This window comes from Oenanthe melanoleuca, chromosome 18 (genome assembly GCF_029582105.1).
Source record: "Oenanthe melanoleuca isolate GR-GAL-2019-014 chromosome 18, OMel1.0, whole genome shotgun sequence".
Taxonomy (NCBI): Eukaryota; Metazoa; Chordata; class Aves; order Passeriformes; family Muscicapidae; genus Oenanthe; species Oenanthe melanoleuca.
Window position 1 is genome coordinate 8,490,123 of NC_079351.1, and position 12,430 is coordinate 8,502,552.

The 12,430-nt window shown below is 40.7% G+C and overlaps 1 long non-coding RNA gene across 1 annotated transcript; it reads left to right on the plus strand.

The window, feature by feature from the left end:
- The first annotated feature begins 3 nt into the window (after positions 1-3).
- LOC130260513 (uncharacterized) lies at positions 4-9,426 on the plus strand. Its single transcript, XR_008841802.1, has 8 exons — positions 4-139; positions 1,204-1,406; positions 1,492-1,638; positions 1,886-2,011; positions 2,805-3,003; positions 3,383-3,446; positions 3,583-6,239; positions 6,385-9,426. It is a non-coding gene; the product is annotated as an uncharacterized LOC130260513 (long non-coding RNA).
- The last annotated feature ends 3,004 nt before the right edge of the window (positions 9,427-12,430 follow it).

Genomic DNA, 12,430 nt, shown 5'->3' on the forward strand with positions numbered 1-12,430 from the left:
ACAGACCGACCGAGCCCGCCGGGGGCAGCGGGACATCGGCGTGGGGGAAAAGGGCGTATCCCGCAGGGCGGTGTGAGGTGCGCTTGTCCTCCCTCAGAAGCGGCGCGAGGGGCTGGTGTCCCCTCAGGAGTGGCATGAGGTGGGAATGTGCGTGTGTGTGTGTCTGTGTCTGTGTGTGTGTCCCAGCAGCGGTGTGGGGTGGAAATGGCCCCTCCCTTCTGGAGCGGCGGGAGATGGGAATGGCACCGCCTCAGAAGCGGCGAGAGGGGCTGGTGTCCTCTCAGGAGTGGCATGAGGTGGGAATGTGTGTGTCTGTCCCAGGAGCGGCGTGAGGCGGGCATATCCTCTCCCCTCCCCTCAGGAGCGATGTGAGGCGGGAATGGCCCCTCCTTTCCTCTCAGGTGCGGTATGGGGCGGGAATGGCCCCTCCTTTCCCTGAGGCGGGCATGTCCTCTCCCCTCAGGAGCGCTGTGGGGTGGGAATGTCCTTTCCCTTCCACTCCCCTCAGGCGCAGCGTGAGGCGGGAATGTCCCCTTCCCTCAGGTGCGGCGTGAGGCGGGAGTGTCCCCTCCCCTCAGGTGCGGTGTGAGGTGGCCATGTCCCCTCCCCTCAGGTGCGGCGTGAGGCGGGAATGTCCCCTCCCCTCAGGTGAGGCGGGAATGTCCCCTTCCCTCAGGTGCGGTGTGAGGCGGGAATGTCCCCTCCCCTCAGGTGCGGTGTGAGGCGGGAATGTCCCCTCCCCTCAGGAGTGGTGTGAGGTGGCCATGTCCCCTCCCCTCAGGTGCTGTGTGAGGTGGCCATGTCCCCTCCCCTCAGGTGCGGTGTGAGGCGGGAATGTCCCCTTCCCTCAGGAGTGGTGTGAGGCTGCCATGTCCCCTCCCCTCAGGAGTGGTGTGAGGTGGCCATGTCCCCTCCCCTCAGGAGTGGTGTGAGGTGGCCATGTCCCCTCCCCTCAGCAGCGCTGTCCCGCCGCCCTGCTCCATGTTCCGACTGGAAGCGGCCCCGTTCTCAGCCGCTGCTGCCGCGGAGAGACGCCGAGGGGGGAAGACCCGAGCGGGTGGGTGCGAGTTGGAGCCGTCGGTGCGGGGCTGTAGCGGAGGAGCCAAAGGTGTTCGGCCATCAGTCCTCGCTGTGCTGGCTCAGGGCACTGAGGTACCGCCTGTTCCGAGCTGCCTCTCAATAAAGCCTCTCCTTTAATTCCAGGCTCACCATGTCTCTGCCAGCAAAGAGGTGTGGAAGGCCCCAGTGTTGTCTTTTCTGGAAAAGAAAAAGAGAAAGTAAAGTCTTGATAGAAGAAGGGGGAAAACAAGGGTTTATGTGGGAAACAAAATGGACCAGTGGCTGACGCTTAAGGAGAAGTTGGATTTGAGAAATGACACAGGAGTTGCAGGGTTTTTATTGGACGTGTGAGTAGATTGTCATGATGCTCTGTTTGCTAATACCAAGTAAATAATTCTGAGTGTTGATACCAATTGTGTCTTTTCTTTCTAGGTATGACAGCTATGACCTTTATCAAAAGCTCCGCTCTGTGAGGGTGTGAGAAGGATCCCTGGGAAGGAAGAAGGAGCATTGTCAGACAGCACTCCTTTAATGGCAGCAGATGGAATGTTAGTGCTGTCCTGTTCTTACTTGCAAAGGGTAGATGAAATACTTTTCTTGGTAGTGCTTGAAAGACTGTAGCTGATGTTTAAAAATAATGAGATAAAAGTTGCATTCAAAAAGGAAATTATATAGCTAATTTTAGTTAAATTGAAGATTTGAAACCTTTCATAGAAAACTTTCTGTCTTTGTTTTCTTGTTTGTATGGCTGAGCACATGACACGACTGCAGATGAACTTTTTTGCAGAAGAAGTGTTTTAGTTAACAGCTTGGGTTGTATTTGCAGGTGTGACAGTGATGACCAGCTGCCTGAAGAATCTGCTTGTTCTGGATTCAGAGACATGAGAGTTGTAACTGTGAAAGAGGAGCAAGAGATGCCAGGGGACTGCACATTGACAAGGACAGATGACACGTTAGTGATACTGTGGCTTTTTGCATGTTTCTCATTTGAAAGTATTTTGAATTGATTTTATTTTCAAAATAATTTTGTTTATTAGAAACTCATTCATGCTCTGCTTCCCCATCTAAAGTCCTTCTGAGGCAAGAATCTGAAAGAGCTATTGGAAAATTTGTAAAATACCTAAGAGTACAAGCAGCAAACCCAGTAGTCAGTGGGTAGCCTTCCTTGGTTGTGTGCAGTGAACAGGGAAAGTGAGCAGGGAAATAGCCAGTGCTATACATCTGTCCCCTTCAGCAGTCAGGCTTTTACAGTACTGCAGTGTCCAGGCAAGTGCAACTGCATGTGCTTTAATCTTTCTCAAAAGAAAGATGTTTCATTGTTGACCAAATGATGTTGCACACCAAGTGATGTGTTAAACTATCTAAAAATAGCTCTGTGCTCAGTTGAGGCCACCCCACCATCGAGTGCTGGTGTCTGTTACTGCAGTGGCTTGAGTAACTGGGGCATTCCCAGTTCAGATCAGAGGAGCTTCCAATAGGTATGCTTGTCCATTACTTTTTCTTTAGGTTTTGATTACCCACAACAGTCTTATGGAATAATTCATCCATGTCTTAGTTTTGTGACCTTTAAAAACTGTATCTTTTAATGTATACAGGGAGACACAGAGACCATAGGACATTGCTCTGGCATTGCCTGATGTATCCAAACCCCTCACCATTATGGTGAAGTGTGTCAAGTACCAAGTTTGTCTGATTCTCTGTGATTTTCCTTGTGACTTTCCTAATTTTCTTACTTTTGATTTTAGTAGGTGAACAAGTTGGGGTTCGAAAAGCAATTCTATGGCAGAGAAGAATCCTTGGAAACTAGGTCAGGAGCAGATAAATACCAGTGCTGATGAAGCTGGAAAACTCAAGTACATTCTTCAAAATAGCATTTTTCTCTGGCACTATAATTTCATTTTGGAGTGCAGCAGTAACTGAATTCCTGGGACTGATTTGATACAGGTGAGACAGAGAAATACTGTGAAAAATTGTTTGGTATGAGAATAACTTTGTTGCCCTAAAAGGTAAGGCAGTGAGGCTTTGGAACAGTCTCATGGTATCAGTGTGACACTTCTAAATCCCACCAAGTACGTCAAATGCTGGACAGATGATCAGGCATCACATTGGGAATTGTACAAGGCTAAGGAGCAACAGCTGCCTGAGGATAAGGAGAGTCAAAAATAAGAGAAGTTAATATTGAGACAGGTGTCCTGGGGCATATGTCCTGTTATTCCAGGGAATATTTACCTACCAGGAGTAGTTGTATAACTTCACTATGAGGAAAATGGTTTGTGTTTCAGTGTCTGAACACCTCCTCAATGGGTTTGTCTTTCATTCACAGAACAGCAGTGAGTGCTGAAGTCACTGAGGTTCTTACAACGGTGGGATGTCCATACAGGGGTCAGGTCAGTTGCCCAAAGTCCTTTTGGTAGCTGAATTTGTGTCAGTGGTTTTAGAAATCTGAGCAAATAGAAAATAGTGAGTTTTCTTCAGAAAGGAGCAGTGCTTATGTTAATGTGTACTTCTTTCTTTTTTTGAAAGGTGTGGTACTGCACTTGCTATTGAAGGGAGGCGATGCAGGCGGGTATTTCCTGCTTTGCAGGTACTTGGCTGTCATGTTTTCCTGTTGTTTTGGGCTTTACCCAGTATGTCTTTTCATTCTGTGCTTGTAAGGGCCAGGAAAACAACAAGGTCTTATTGTCAGTGCTTTATTAGCACATTCAGAATTAATAATCGTAAAGCAGCTATTGTATTCTAGGCTTTTTATTCTCAAGTCTAGTTTTGGGTTGGCCAAACCCTAGTTATTAAGGAATACACACATCAAAGACAGTGGAGGAAGAACATTTAAATTCAGCTTCATTGGTGGCTTAGTGTATGGTTTCTGGCTTGGTTTTGGAGCCTGATGATGTTGGCTTTCAGCAGTTGTAGAGAATTAAGTTGATGGAAAACAGTGAGGGAATCAAGTGACTTCAGGGTTCTTGCCAGGTGAAATGGAATGGCTTTTTGAGTTGTGGCTATTGTGGGGAGTTGGCAGGTTGATATAATAGGAAGGAAAGAATGTACAGAAATTCTGATTTCAAAGCACATTAGCAGGGCAAAGCCAAGTGGAAGGGTTACCGACCCACATCCAGTAAGGTTTCTGAAGACAATCAGTCCTTCTCCATTGCTGCTTCAGTTATTAGCATCTAACTTTAACATCTGGAATATAACCAAGCTAATTTAAATTTCTTTTTCTGGTTTACATGTAACAATTATGAAGCTGTCAAAGCAGATAATGATTTTTAAAATACATGTTATTTACTCTAACATTGAAAAGTGATGAGTCAAAGTAGTTGAAGGGGTTTTTTTGCGGAAGCTTTGGGGAATTTAAGATTCTTTCACTATTGTAGTAGTTGAATGATAGGAATTCAAAAATTCCTTTACCTGTGTTAATAAGACAGATTCTCATGATAGCATTGTTCCAGAGGGTTTGAAGAAGATCATCTTTAGAGTCCTTCCAGCCCAAACCATTCTGTGATTTTGTGAACTGACTTTCTTGGGATTTGATTATGGACTGTATCTTTTTTTTCCCCTCTCAATTCAGTAAAAATGAAACAATACAAATACAGGACAGATACTCAGAAGTGTCACAGCAGTACAGTGAGGAAGATGAAGCGTATGGTGGGATGAGTTGGTGTCAGTCAGTAAGAAATGTTGAGTTGGGAAGCCCCAACTTTGTGGAAGTCTGCAGTGCCATTTCTCTCCAAAAATGGCACTTGGCAGCACCTTTTGTAATGATTTTTGCTACACAGCTTTCCTCATAGCTGTGGGAATTTGCAAGACTCTGTATTGCAGAAGTTCTCTTCATCCTGAGTAATGTGTTTGCTGAAAAGCCATGTGATTACTGTCCAGACAAGGCAGTTGTAAAGTGCAATGCCCTTGGAAAGCAAATAAACAATCTCAAGAGAAGGTCCAGCAAGCTGTTAGTGCTGAAGACTTACCATGGCAAAGGTGAACAGCTGAGGAGTTTCTTAGCAAGCAGGAAAGTAAAAGTTAAATTTAAAAGAAAAAAGGGAAAAAAAAAAAGCCTGTTAAATATAACCTGCTTGGTAGGACAGCTTCCTGTTCTCTCCAAACAAATCAATTTTCAGTGCCTTGTTTTGACTAGTTGCAATTTTTAATTGGCCTAAAAGATTCTGTATGTACTGTTTTTCATCTTTAGTGTTTATAGTTTGTTTTTAATTAAAGAAAAAAGAAAAAACCAGAAACAACCACCCCCCACCCCTGACAAACCACAGCCTGTGGTTGTTTCACTAATGTGACTTCAAAGGGACTGTAACACAGCTTTTCCTTAAAGACAATTGAGTGGTTAGTTTCAGACAAATAATTTATTATAATGCTGAATGTTGGTCTGTATTTCACTATAGTGAAACCTCTGTTTATATATCATAAAACATAACATGTTGATCTCTTCATGTGTATTGCACACAGAAAAGCACAAATGCACTTCTTGTGATATTTCCCCTTATTTCCAAGTTACAAGAGTGGATTAAGGGAATGCACTTCCCTAGACATAGTGAAACAATATAAACTTATTGCATGTTTAGGTATTTGAATGTCATATTGTAACTGTTATTATTGTGTTGCTTTTCAGGGTGAGCAGAGAGAAGAAAATCAAGCTCTTGAATAACAATACAGGGGCAGTTTGTACTTCATTTTGATTTTATTATGAGGTTGTTGTGAACTGTAAAGAGTTACTGTAAGTTGTGAAATTCCATGTTGTGTTGAACAGTACATTAAACTTAATTACCTAAAGTTTTACTGTGTTATGTTTATGGTAATAAAGTGTGTGGGGTGGATTATTTCCCTAGGAGAGTCTGTACAGAGTGCTCTGAGGGGCAACAAAAAAGGACAAGCCAAAGTGCTCATGTTATTGCTAAACTTAGAATTTAATAACTTTTTGTAGGTTTTCTTAACGACTGAGTTCCTTGCATTTTATTTAAAACTCAAAAGGATTAAGACAGAAACAATATCATAGTGTCAGTTGCAGCATCAAGTGTGCTTCCACCTGAATGTGTTGCTTGGAATGTTTTTCTTTAGGGAACAAATTTAACATATCCCATTTATTGTAAGGCATTTGTGCAGTTGATTGATGCCCTGAAAAATGATGGGTAAAAATGCTGGACTGTAGATTGCGTTGTGTTGGTGCCTTTGAAAAAGTGAGTAATTGAGATCAGCTACTCTGGAGCTTATCTAAAATCTTTGTGACTGAAGCATTTGGTATCTTGCTTTGGCTTTTGATACTACAAAAGCTGATACATGAGCTGATATGTGATGCATTTTAATTATTTTCTTCTGTAACAGATGAAATAAGTGGAATACTTTCAGTAACTGAAGTTCTGCAGAACGGTGTTGGCAGTTCTGAATCTGTTTTGTAGTTACCAAGTGTGAGTAATCCTGGAAAGGTTTTGAACCAAGAAGCTGAGGTTGGTGCAGTATTCTGGTTATTCACTTGTCAGAAGCACAGAAACTGCAGTTCTCTGCTTTCAACTCTTTTTTTCTTCAACCACACACTTGCATAAGCTTTCAGGTCTTGATCTTACAGCAGTCAAGCCAGCTGGGCTTTCCCACCAATTTACACTGGAACAGCCTCTCTGTGGGGAGAAATTCCCCTAATTAGATCATTATACTCTGTATTCATTTATTAAAATGAGCTGTTTCACTGGCTGTAAGAAACTGCAGTTGCTCTTAAATATTATCTTGATGAAGTGTCTGAATTCAGTGTTGCTTTATGAGCAATAATTTTTTCTCTAAATGTTGCACAGATAGATCTTTAAAAAAAAAAAAAGTTGAGAAGGCAGTTTTTTGAGACTTTCTCAAAATGAAAATGCGACTTCCTCTGTATTTGTGTTCTCTCTTTGCTCTGCACCTTTCAGATTTTTCTTTGACTACCAAACATTGACTCATGTAAATAACTCAGTTTGGCTCACAGAAGAAGTGTGACTGGTGACACTTATTTTCAGTGAAGTGTCTTCCAGTGCTCTCAGATTTTTGATTGTTGGTGTCATTACAATGAGAAGAGAAGATGACTCAGCCTTCCATTACATTTCCCTCCAAAAATCTTCAAGATCAGAAAAATCCTCAGCTGTACCACATTCTCAGCCAGATCAACCTCATTCTTGCCTTTTTAAATGCACACTGCAAGAATTTTTATTGTTTAATGACTTGCTGCCAGTACATGATATGTTGAGTTGCACTCACTATGTAAATTACTGGGAGAATTATTATTCTTGTTCATAGTACTGGAATATAGTACCATTTATCCCAAGTTTCCCACTACACTGGCACTTCATGCTGAAGAAAAATCAAGAGAAAGTAGACTTCCAAGCATTTCCTTTTGTAATGTCATAGTGTGACATATTTGGGTTGCTACATGACCATATGCTTTTGAGTATCTGACTTCTGTAGAGCAGAATATTATCTTTGTTATTTTCCAGTGAAGTTAGCAAAATGGTGAATGGAAATGATTCTGAAACAAGATGCTTTCTTCTGATGGATGTGATGAGCAGTGGCTCTGCTTTAGTATAAATGGCCAAGTAAGGCTTTCTGCTCCTGTCTGTGGGGGATTGTGGAGTTTGACTATGTTCAGATGTCAAAATTAGACCCATAAGAATTATTTAGACTCTCTTTTCCCATGGCACATTTACATTCCCATTTAAAGGTGTACATTTAGGAAAATTCTTTTAAGCAGAACCATAAGTTGTGCTGTTGGCAGTACTGAATACTTAAGGCATAAACCTGTAATGTTAGAAAATTTTCTGTACAGATTTATAGTGGAAGACAGTATCTTTAAAAAACACTGACTTTTGGTTTTGTGTTTATAAAGTGGACTTACTGTGCCACTTGGTTTCCTTAGAACTGTGGAGCTATCAAATCTTTTGAAATGTGAGTATTTACATACATAAACCAGGAAACTTCATCCAGATAAGGGCTGTTCTGTGTTGAACTTAAATTTCAAATTATTAGTTAAAGAATAGAAGTTACAATGGACTGGTTTTTCTAGTACTAACTTAATCTTCCATTACTTTGCCTTCACAATAAGCTATTTTCTAAAATCACAACAATTACAATTGTGCTTTTAGCTCACATAATGTAGTATCACCTGAGAACTTTCTGTGTCTTGCTGGGGAAAGATAGTCTGGCCTATATTGTGATTTACTTTTTAGCAAAAAACACCTACAAAACAGGAGGAAAAATTGTTTAAAATAGCTTGTGCAGATTTCTTGGTGAAATAAGGAGTTTTGCAAATCATCACAGACTCACTGGAGAGAAGAGTAGAACTGAGATGAGATACTGGAACTGGTACTTGAAGAAACAGTATTTCAATGTCCTGTTTTCTTGCCATTTCAAATTGTTGTTTAATTTTCTGGCTCTTTGCTTGCTCTGAATGGTTACAAAAAGCTTGTAAAAGCTTGATCAGGCAGTCAAGAGGAATGCTGCACTGAGGCACATTATTTAAGAATATATCAGGAACACAGGAGCCTAGTTTTATTCTGAATTCTTCAGGCTTAGTAGCTCAACAAGGGTTTTATCTTGTGCTGAAATTGAAATAGATTTGATACACGACTTTTATAAGCCATGATCATTTTTCTGGTTTAATGGTATGAAATACTATCATCAGTTCTTCTTGCTATTTTTCCAAGAGCCTTTCATGTCCTGTCTCTGCTAGTGAGGAGTCTTTTGGGCTTCTAAATCAAGACCCCCCCAAACAAGTTTCAGCTGTGTGTTATGTGTGTTCTTATGAGTCACTGCTGGAAATACTGATCAGTGGATAGAAGGAGAATGCATCAAGGGAGGAGTTCCAGAGGTAGAAGTGGGGTTTCAGTTTGAGATGTGTAAATTAAATGTGGGTCAAAGAGGAATGGTGAACCTGAGCCCTGTTTGTGGTTTGAGTGTCCTGTGCCAGGACAAGCCTGCTTCCTCTCTTTTCCCCTGTCTCAGCAGAAGGGATTAATTTCATTTATAATTCCAGAGAGATTCCTCACCACTACAGCACTCAGAGCCCTGCCAGTGAGGATTGTGGTTTCACAATGCTGAGGATTCAACAGATAAATGGAACATTTCTAAGATCAAGTAGAGCTGATAAGTGAGAGAAGTTACATCTTCACCACACCACTTAGAGCAATAGAGCAATACTTCTTTCTGTAATTCTTGTGCATAAATGTAAAGGTAATGTGTATTTAAGATGCCAAAATCAGTCTGCTCTACTCAGTGCTGTGTGTAATCATGCTCTGTATGCAGTGTTCAATGGAGCTGTATCCAGAGACTGCCCTATAAATAAAAAAATATATAAATAAAATATAAATCTATAAATAAAGAGGGCAAGTGTTTATGTGTGTGTGTACACACACAGCCCCACTCTCCAATTTATTTTATGGAATCTTGAACTAACATGGATTGAAAGGGACCTCTGAAGGTCATCTCATCCACCCGGGCTGACTTCAGGTTTGGATCAGGTTACTTAGAGCCTTGGCCTTCTGAGAACCAGGCTATTTTATAGAATTGTTGTTACAGAAATGTTGTTTCATAAAACATAGGATCCAGAGTGGCTTCATCTTGCACTGCTGTTTTCCATTTTTCTTTTTTACTCTTATTGCAGTAGTCAAAGTCCTGATCCATGGCTTCTAAGATATGTGACCTGACAGTTTGGGAACCCTTAAAAGACATTAATGGGGGCTACAGACAATTTCTGATTTGAATGGCTTTGTCTGTGCTAGGTAACAGTGTGTACACATGGAGATGTTTTAAGATGTATCACAAAGACCTTTCTTTCTCTGGCTTTAAGAGAGGTCTGAAGTGAGATGACCACAGGCACTGTGTTAAGTAATCTTTTTATGTGGTTACTGTTGTGTGTTGGTAAACATCTCCTATCTATAGTGGCAAAAATACTTTGGTAAGTGTGTATGGAGTAAGCAGAGACAGTGAAAAATCAGGGTTACTTGTATGGACATTTAACTTAGTTACATTGGTTCTTTGGCTTCTGTCAGGTTAAGTGACAAACTGCATATGCTTTCCTATAAAATGTTTGGGTTAGATATTTTAAATCTAACTAAAGAACTAATTGTTTTTCAAGATAGGATATTCTTTTCTGAAGTTAGTGTGTATTCCTGTTCTTCATCTCCACATCCTTGGTAAATCTGTTAAATCTCATCCTTGCTTTTCCTGGTTCTCTGCACAAGTTTCTTTCCCCTCCTATACACTCCTTGTTGGTTGGTCAACCTTGGTGCAGACATCAGAAGACATTTCAGCAGAAGAATTTCATCAGTGTTTGTAAGCTCTGTTTAAATAATAATTTCAAAGCAATTTTTGACATGACCTATTTTGCAAATGAACACAGTACACTAAGACAAAAAGTGCTATCTTCAGTGGCAAAAAATAAAATCCTATTGTAGTAGAATTTTTTGAATTTAAAAGTTCCATCATGGAATAAACTTGACCTGCCTTTTAGTATGGTACTCTAGTGTTTAGCTTGTGATTCAGCTGTTGATCTGGGATGACTTAAAGTGAGTCTTTGCAGAGCAGTTCTGATAATTCTTGTGCTGGTTTAAATACCAAATTAGATAGAAGTACTTGGGGATAATAAGAGTGCAGTATATTTAATATATCCCAGTGACTTGTCTTTTCTTTTCCAGAAGGGCAGATGAAAGTACAGGTTGCAGTAGATGATTCTCATAGGTGAAAATGATTATTGTCTGTAGCATGCTGATTTGGTGTGTTGTGTGGCCTTGCAGAAATGACCTGGGGTAAGATTTGAGAAAAAATACCTCACCAGGTTGTGCTTTGGTTGTGAACTTTGGTATAAATTAAGACAGGTGCAGGTGTCTTTTGTGAATGTGTAGAAAAATACCACTGTTCCTGTAATTCATATAGCTGTTCTCTCACTATATCTAAAATAGTTCTAAATCAGCATTTTCTTAAAGTCTGATCATAGGGTTAAGATTTGCATAACTTTATTTCAATATTGATGAATTATAAATAAATTTAAGAAATGCAGGAATAAGGTACCTTTTCTTCTTTTTTAGGATAGCTTCCAAAAGCCATAGCCAGAAGAGGATCTCTGATGAAGTCTAGCAAGGCTGTAGTGAGTGTGCACATGTTCCTGTCAGACCCCATTCCAGGGCTGTGCAGGGCTGCCAGGCTCTTCAGGGCTCTGAATGGTGGAACAGGGCCTGGGCTCGTGTTGCAGCTCCCACAGCTGCTGCTGCTCTCCCCTTTTCCAGTCTCCTCACAGCCTCTGAGACACGTTGTGAGTCCATGTGAGAACCTGGAGACAGGAACTCGCCTAAATACCCCTCAGAAGGGTGGTATCTTTGATTGGTTTTTTTATTCCTGTAATTTCTTTCATGTGGTTTGTTCTCAGTCACACCAGGGAGGTGCTGTGAGGCTGGCAACCAGTGGCAAGCCCAGGAAATTACTCTGCCACTGCAAGCTTGGGATTGATTGTGGGCTAAACATTGATCTGTGACATGAAAAACCTTTTCACCTTGGAGTCATGCATAAAAGCACTGAGGAAAAGGCTGATCCAGCTATTCAGATTATTATGTCAAATTATTCTGGGATCTTAGGCAAATAATACTTATTTTTGGTGACAAATTTAAAGCCTAATGAGCATTAGAAATAGGATATTAAGGGTTTAACTTAAAATTATGAGCTTCCATAATGCTGATTTTAGGAACTTTCTTCTTCATTTCCCTATTCTGCCTCATGCCTTCCTAATAAAAACAACTGTAAATAGGTGTTAAGAAGGAAAAAAGTTTGTGAGGATACTTAGTAGATGTTTTAAATTCACTTTTTTCAAGTTCTGATTACTCTTTGGCGTCAGATCTTTGTGGTGTAAAATGGCAAAGGTGAATTCCAAACTGCAGGGCACTATTGATGTATTTAATGGTGAGGTGACACTGGGTGTTCTCAAAGAGGGTTAGTTTTGTGTTTAAAATTCTGTATTGGGAATTGGAAGAAAAAAATATTACTAGATACAAAATTATGTTTCTTTTGGATGTCCAGTAATCCTCTTTCCTGCTTCCATCCATCCTAATCTTGATTTATTCAGTTACAGCTGTGAGTGATGTTTTTCTTCCCCTCTTGTGTATTAAAACTCCGCCTCTGCAATTACTGCAACTCTTTTATTGGGGAAAAATAGCCTTTCAGTCTTTTCTTACAAAGGAAGAAAATTAATGGAGTGAGATTTTCAGCTGCATTTCCATGTCTGGTTTTGTGTAAAGCCTGAACAGAATGTCTGATTTTCAAAAAAAGTTGATAAACTGAATGAAAATTGTTATCTGTAGTAGAAATGGAGGACTGTTACTGGTGTCAGTTATAGGAAGCATGTTCTTACCTGTATTTGCTTTTT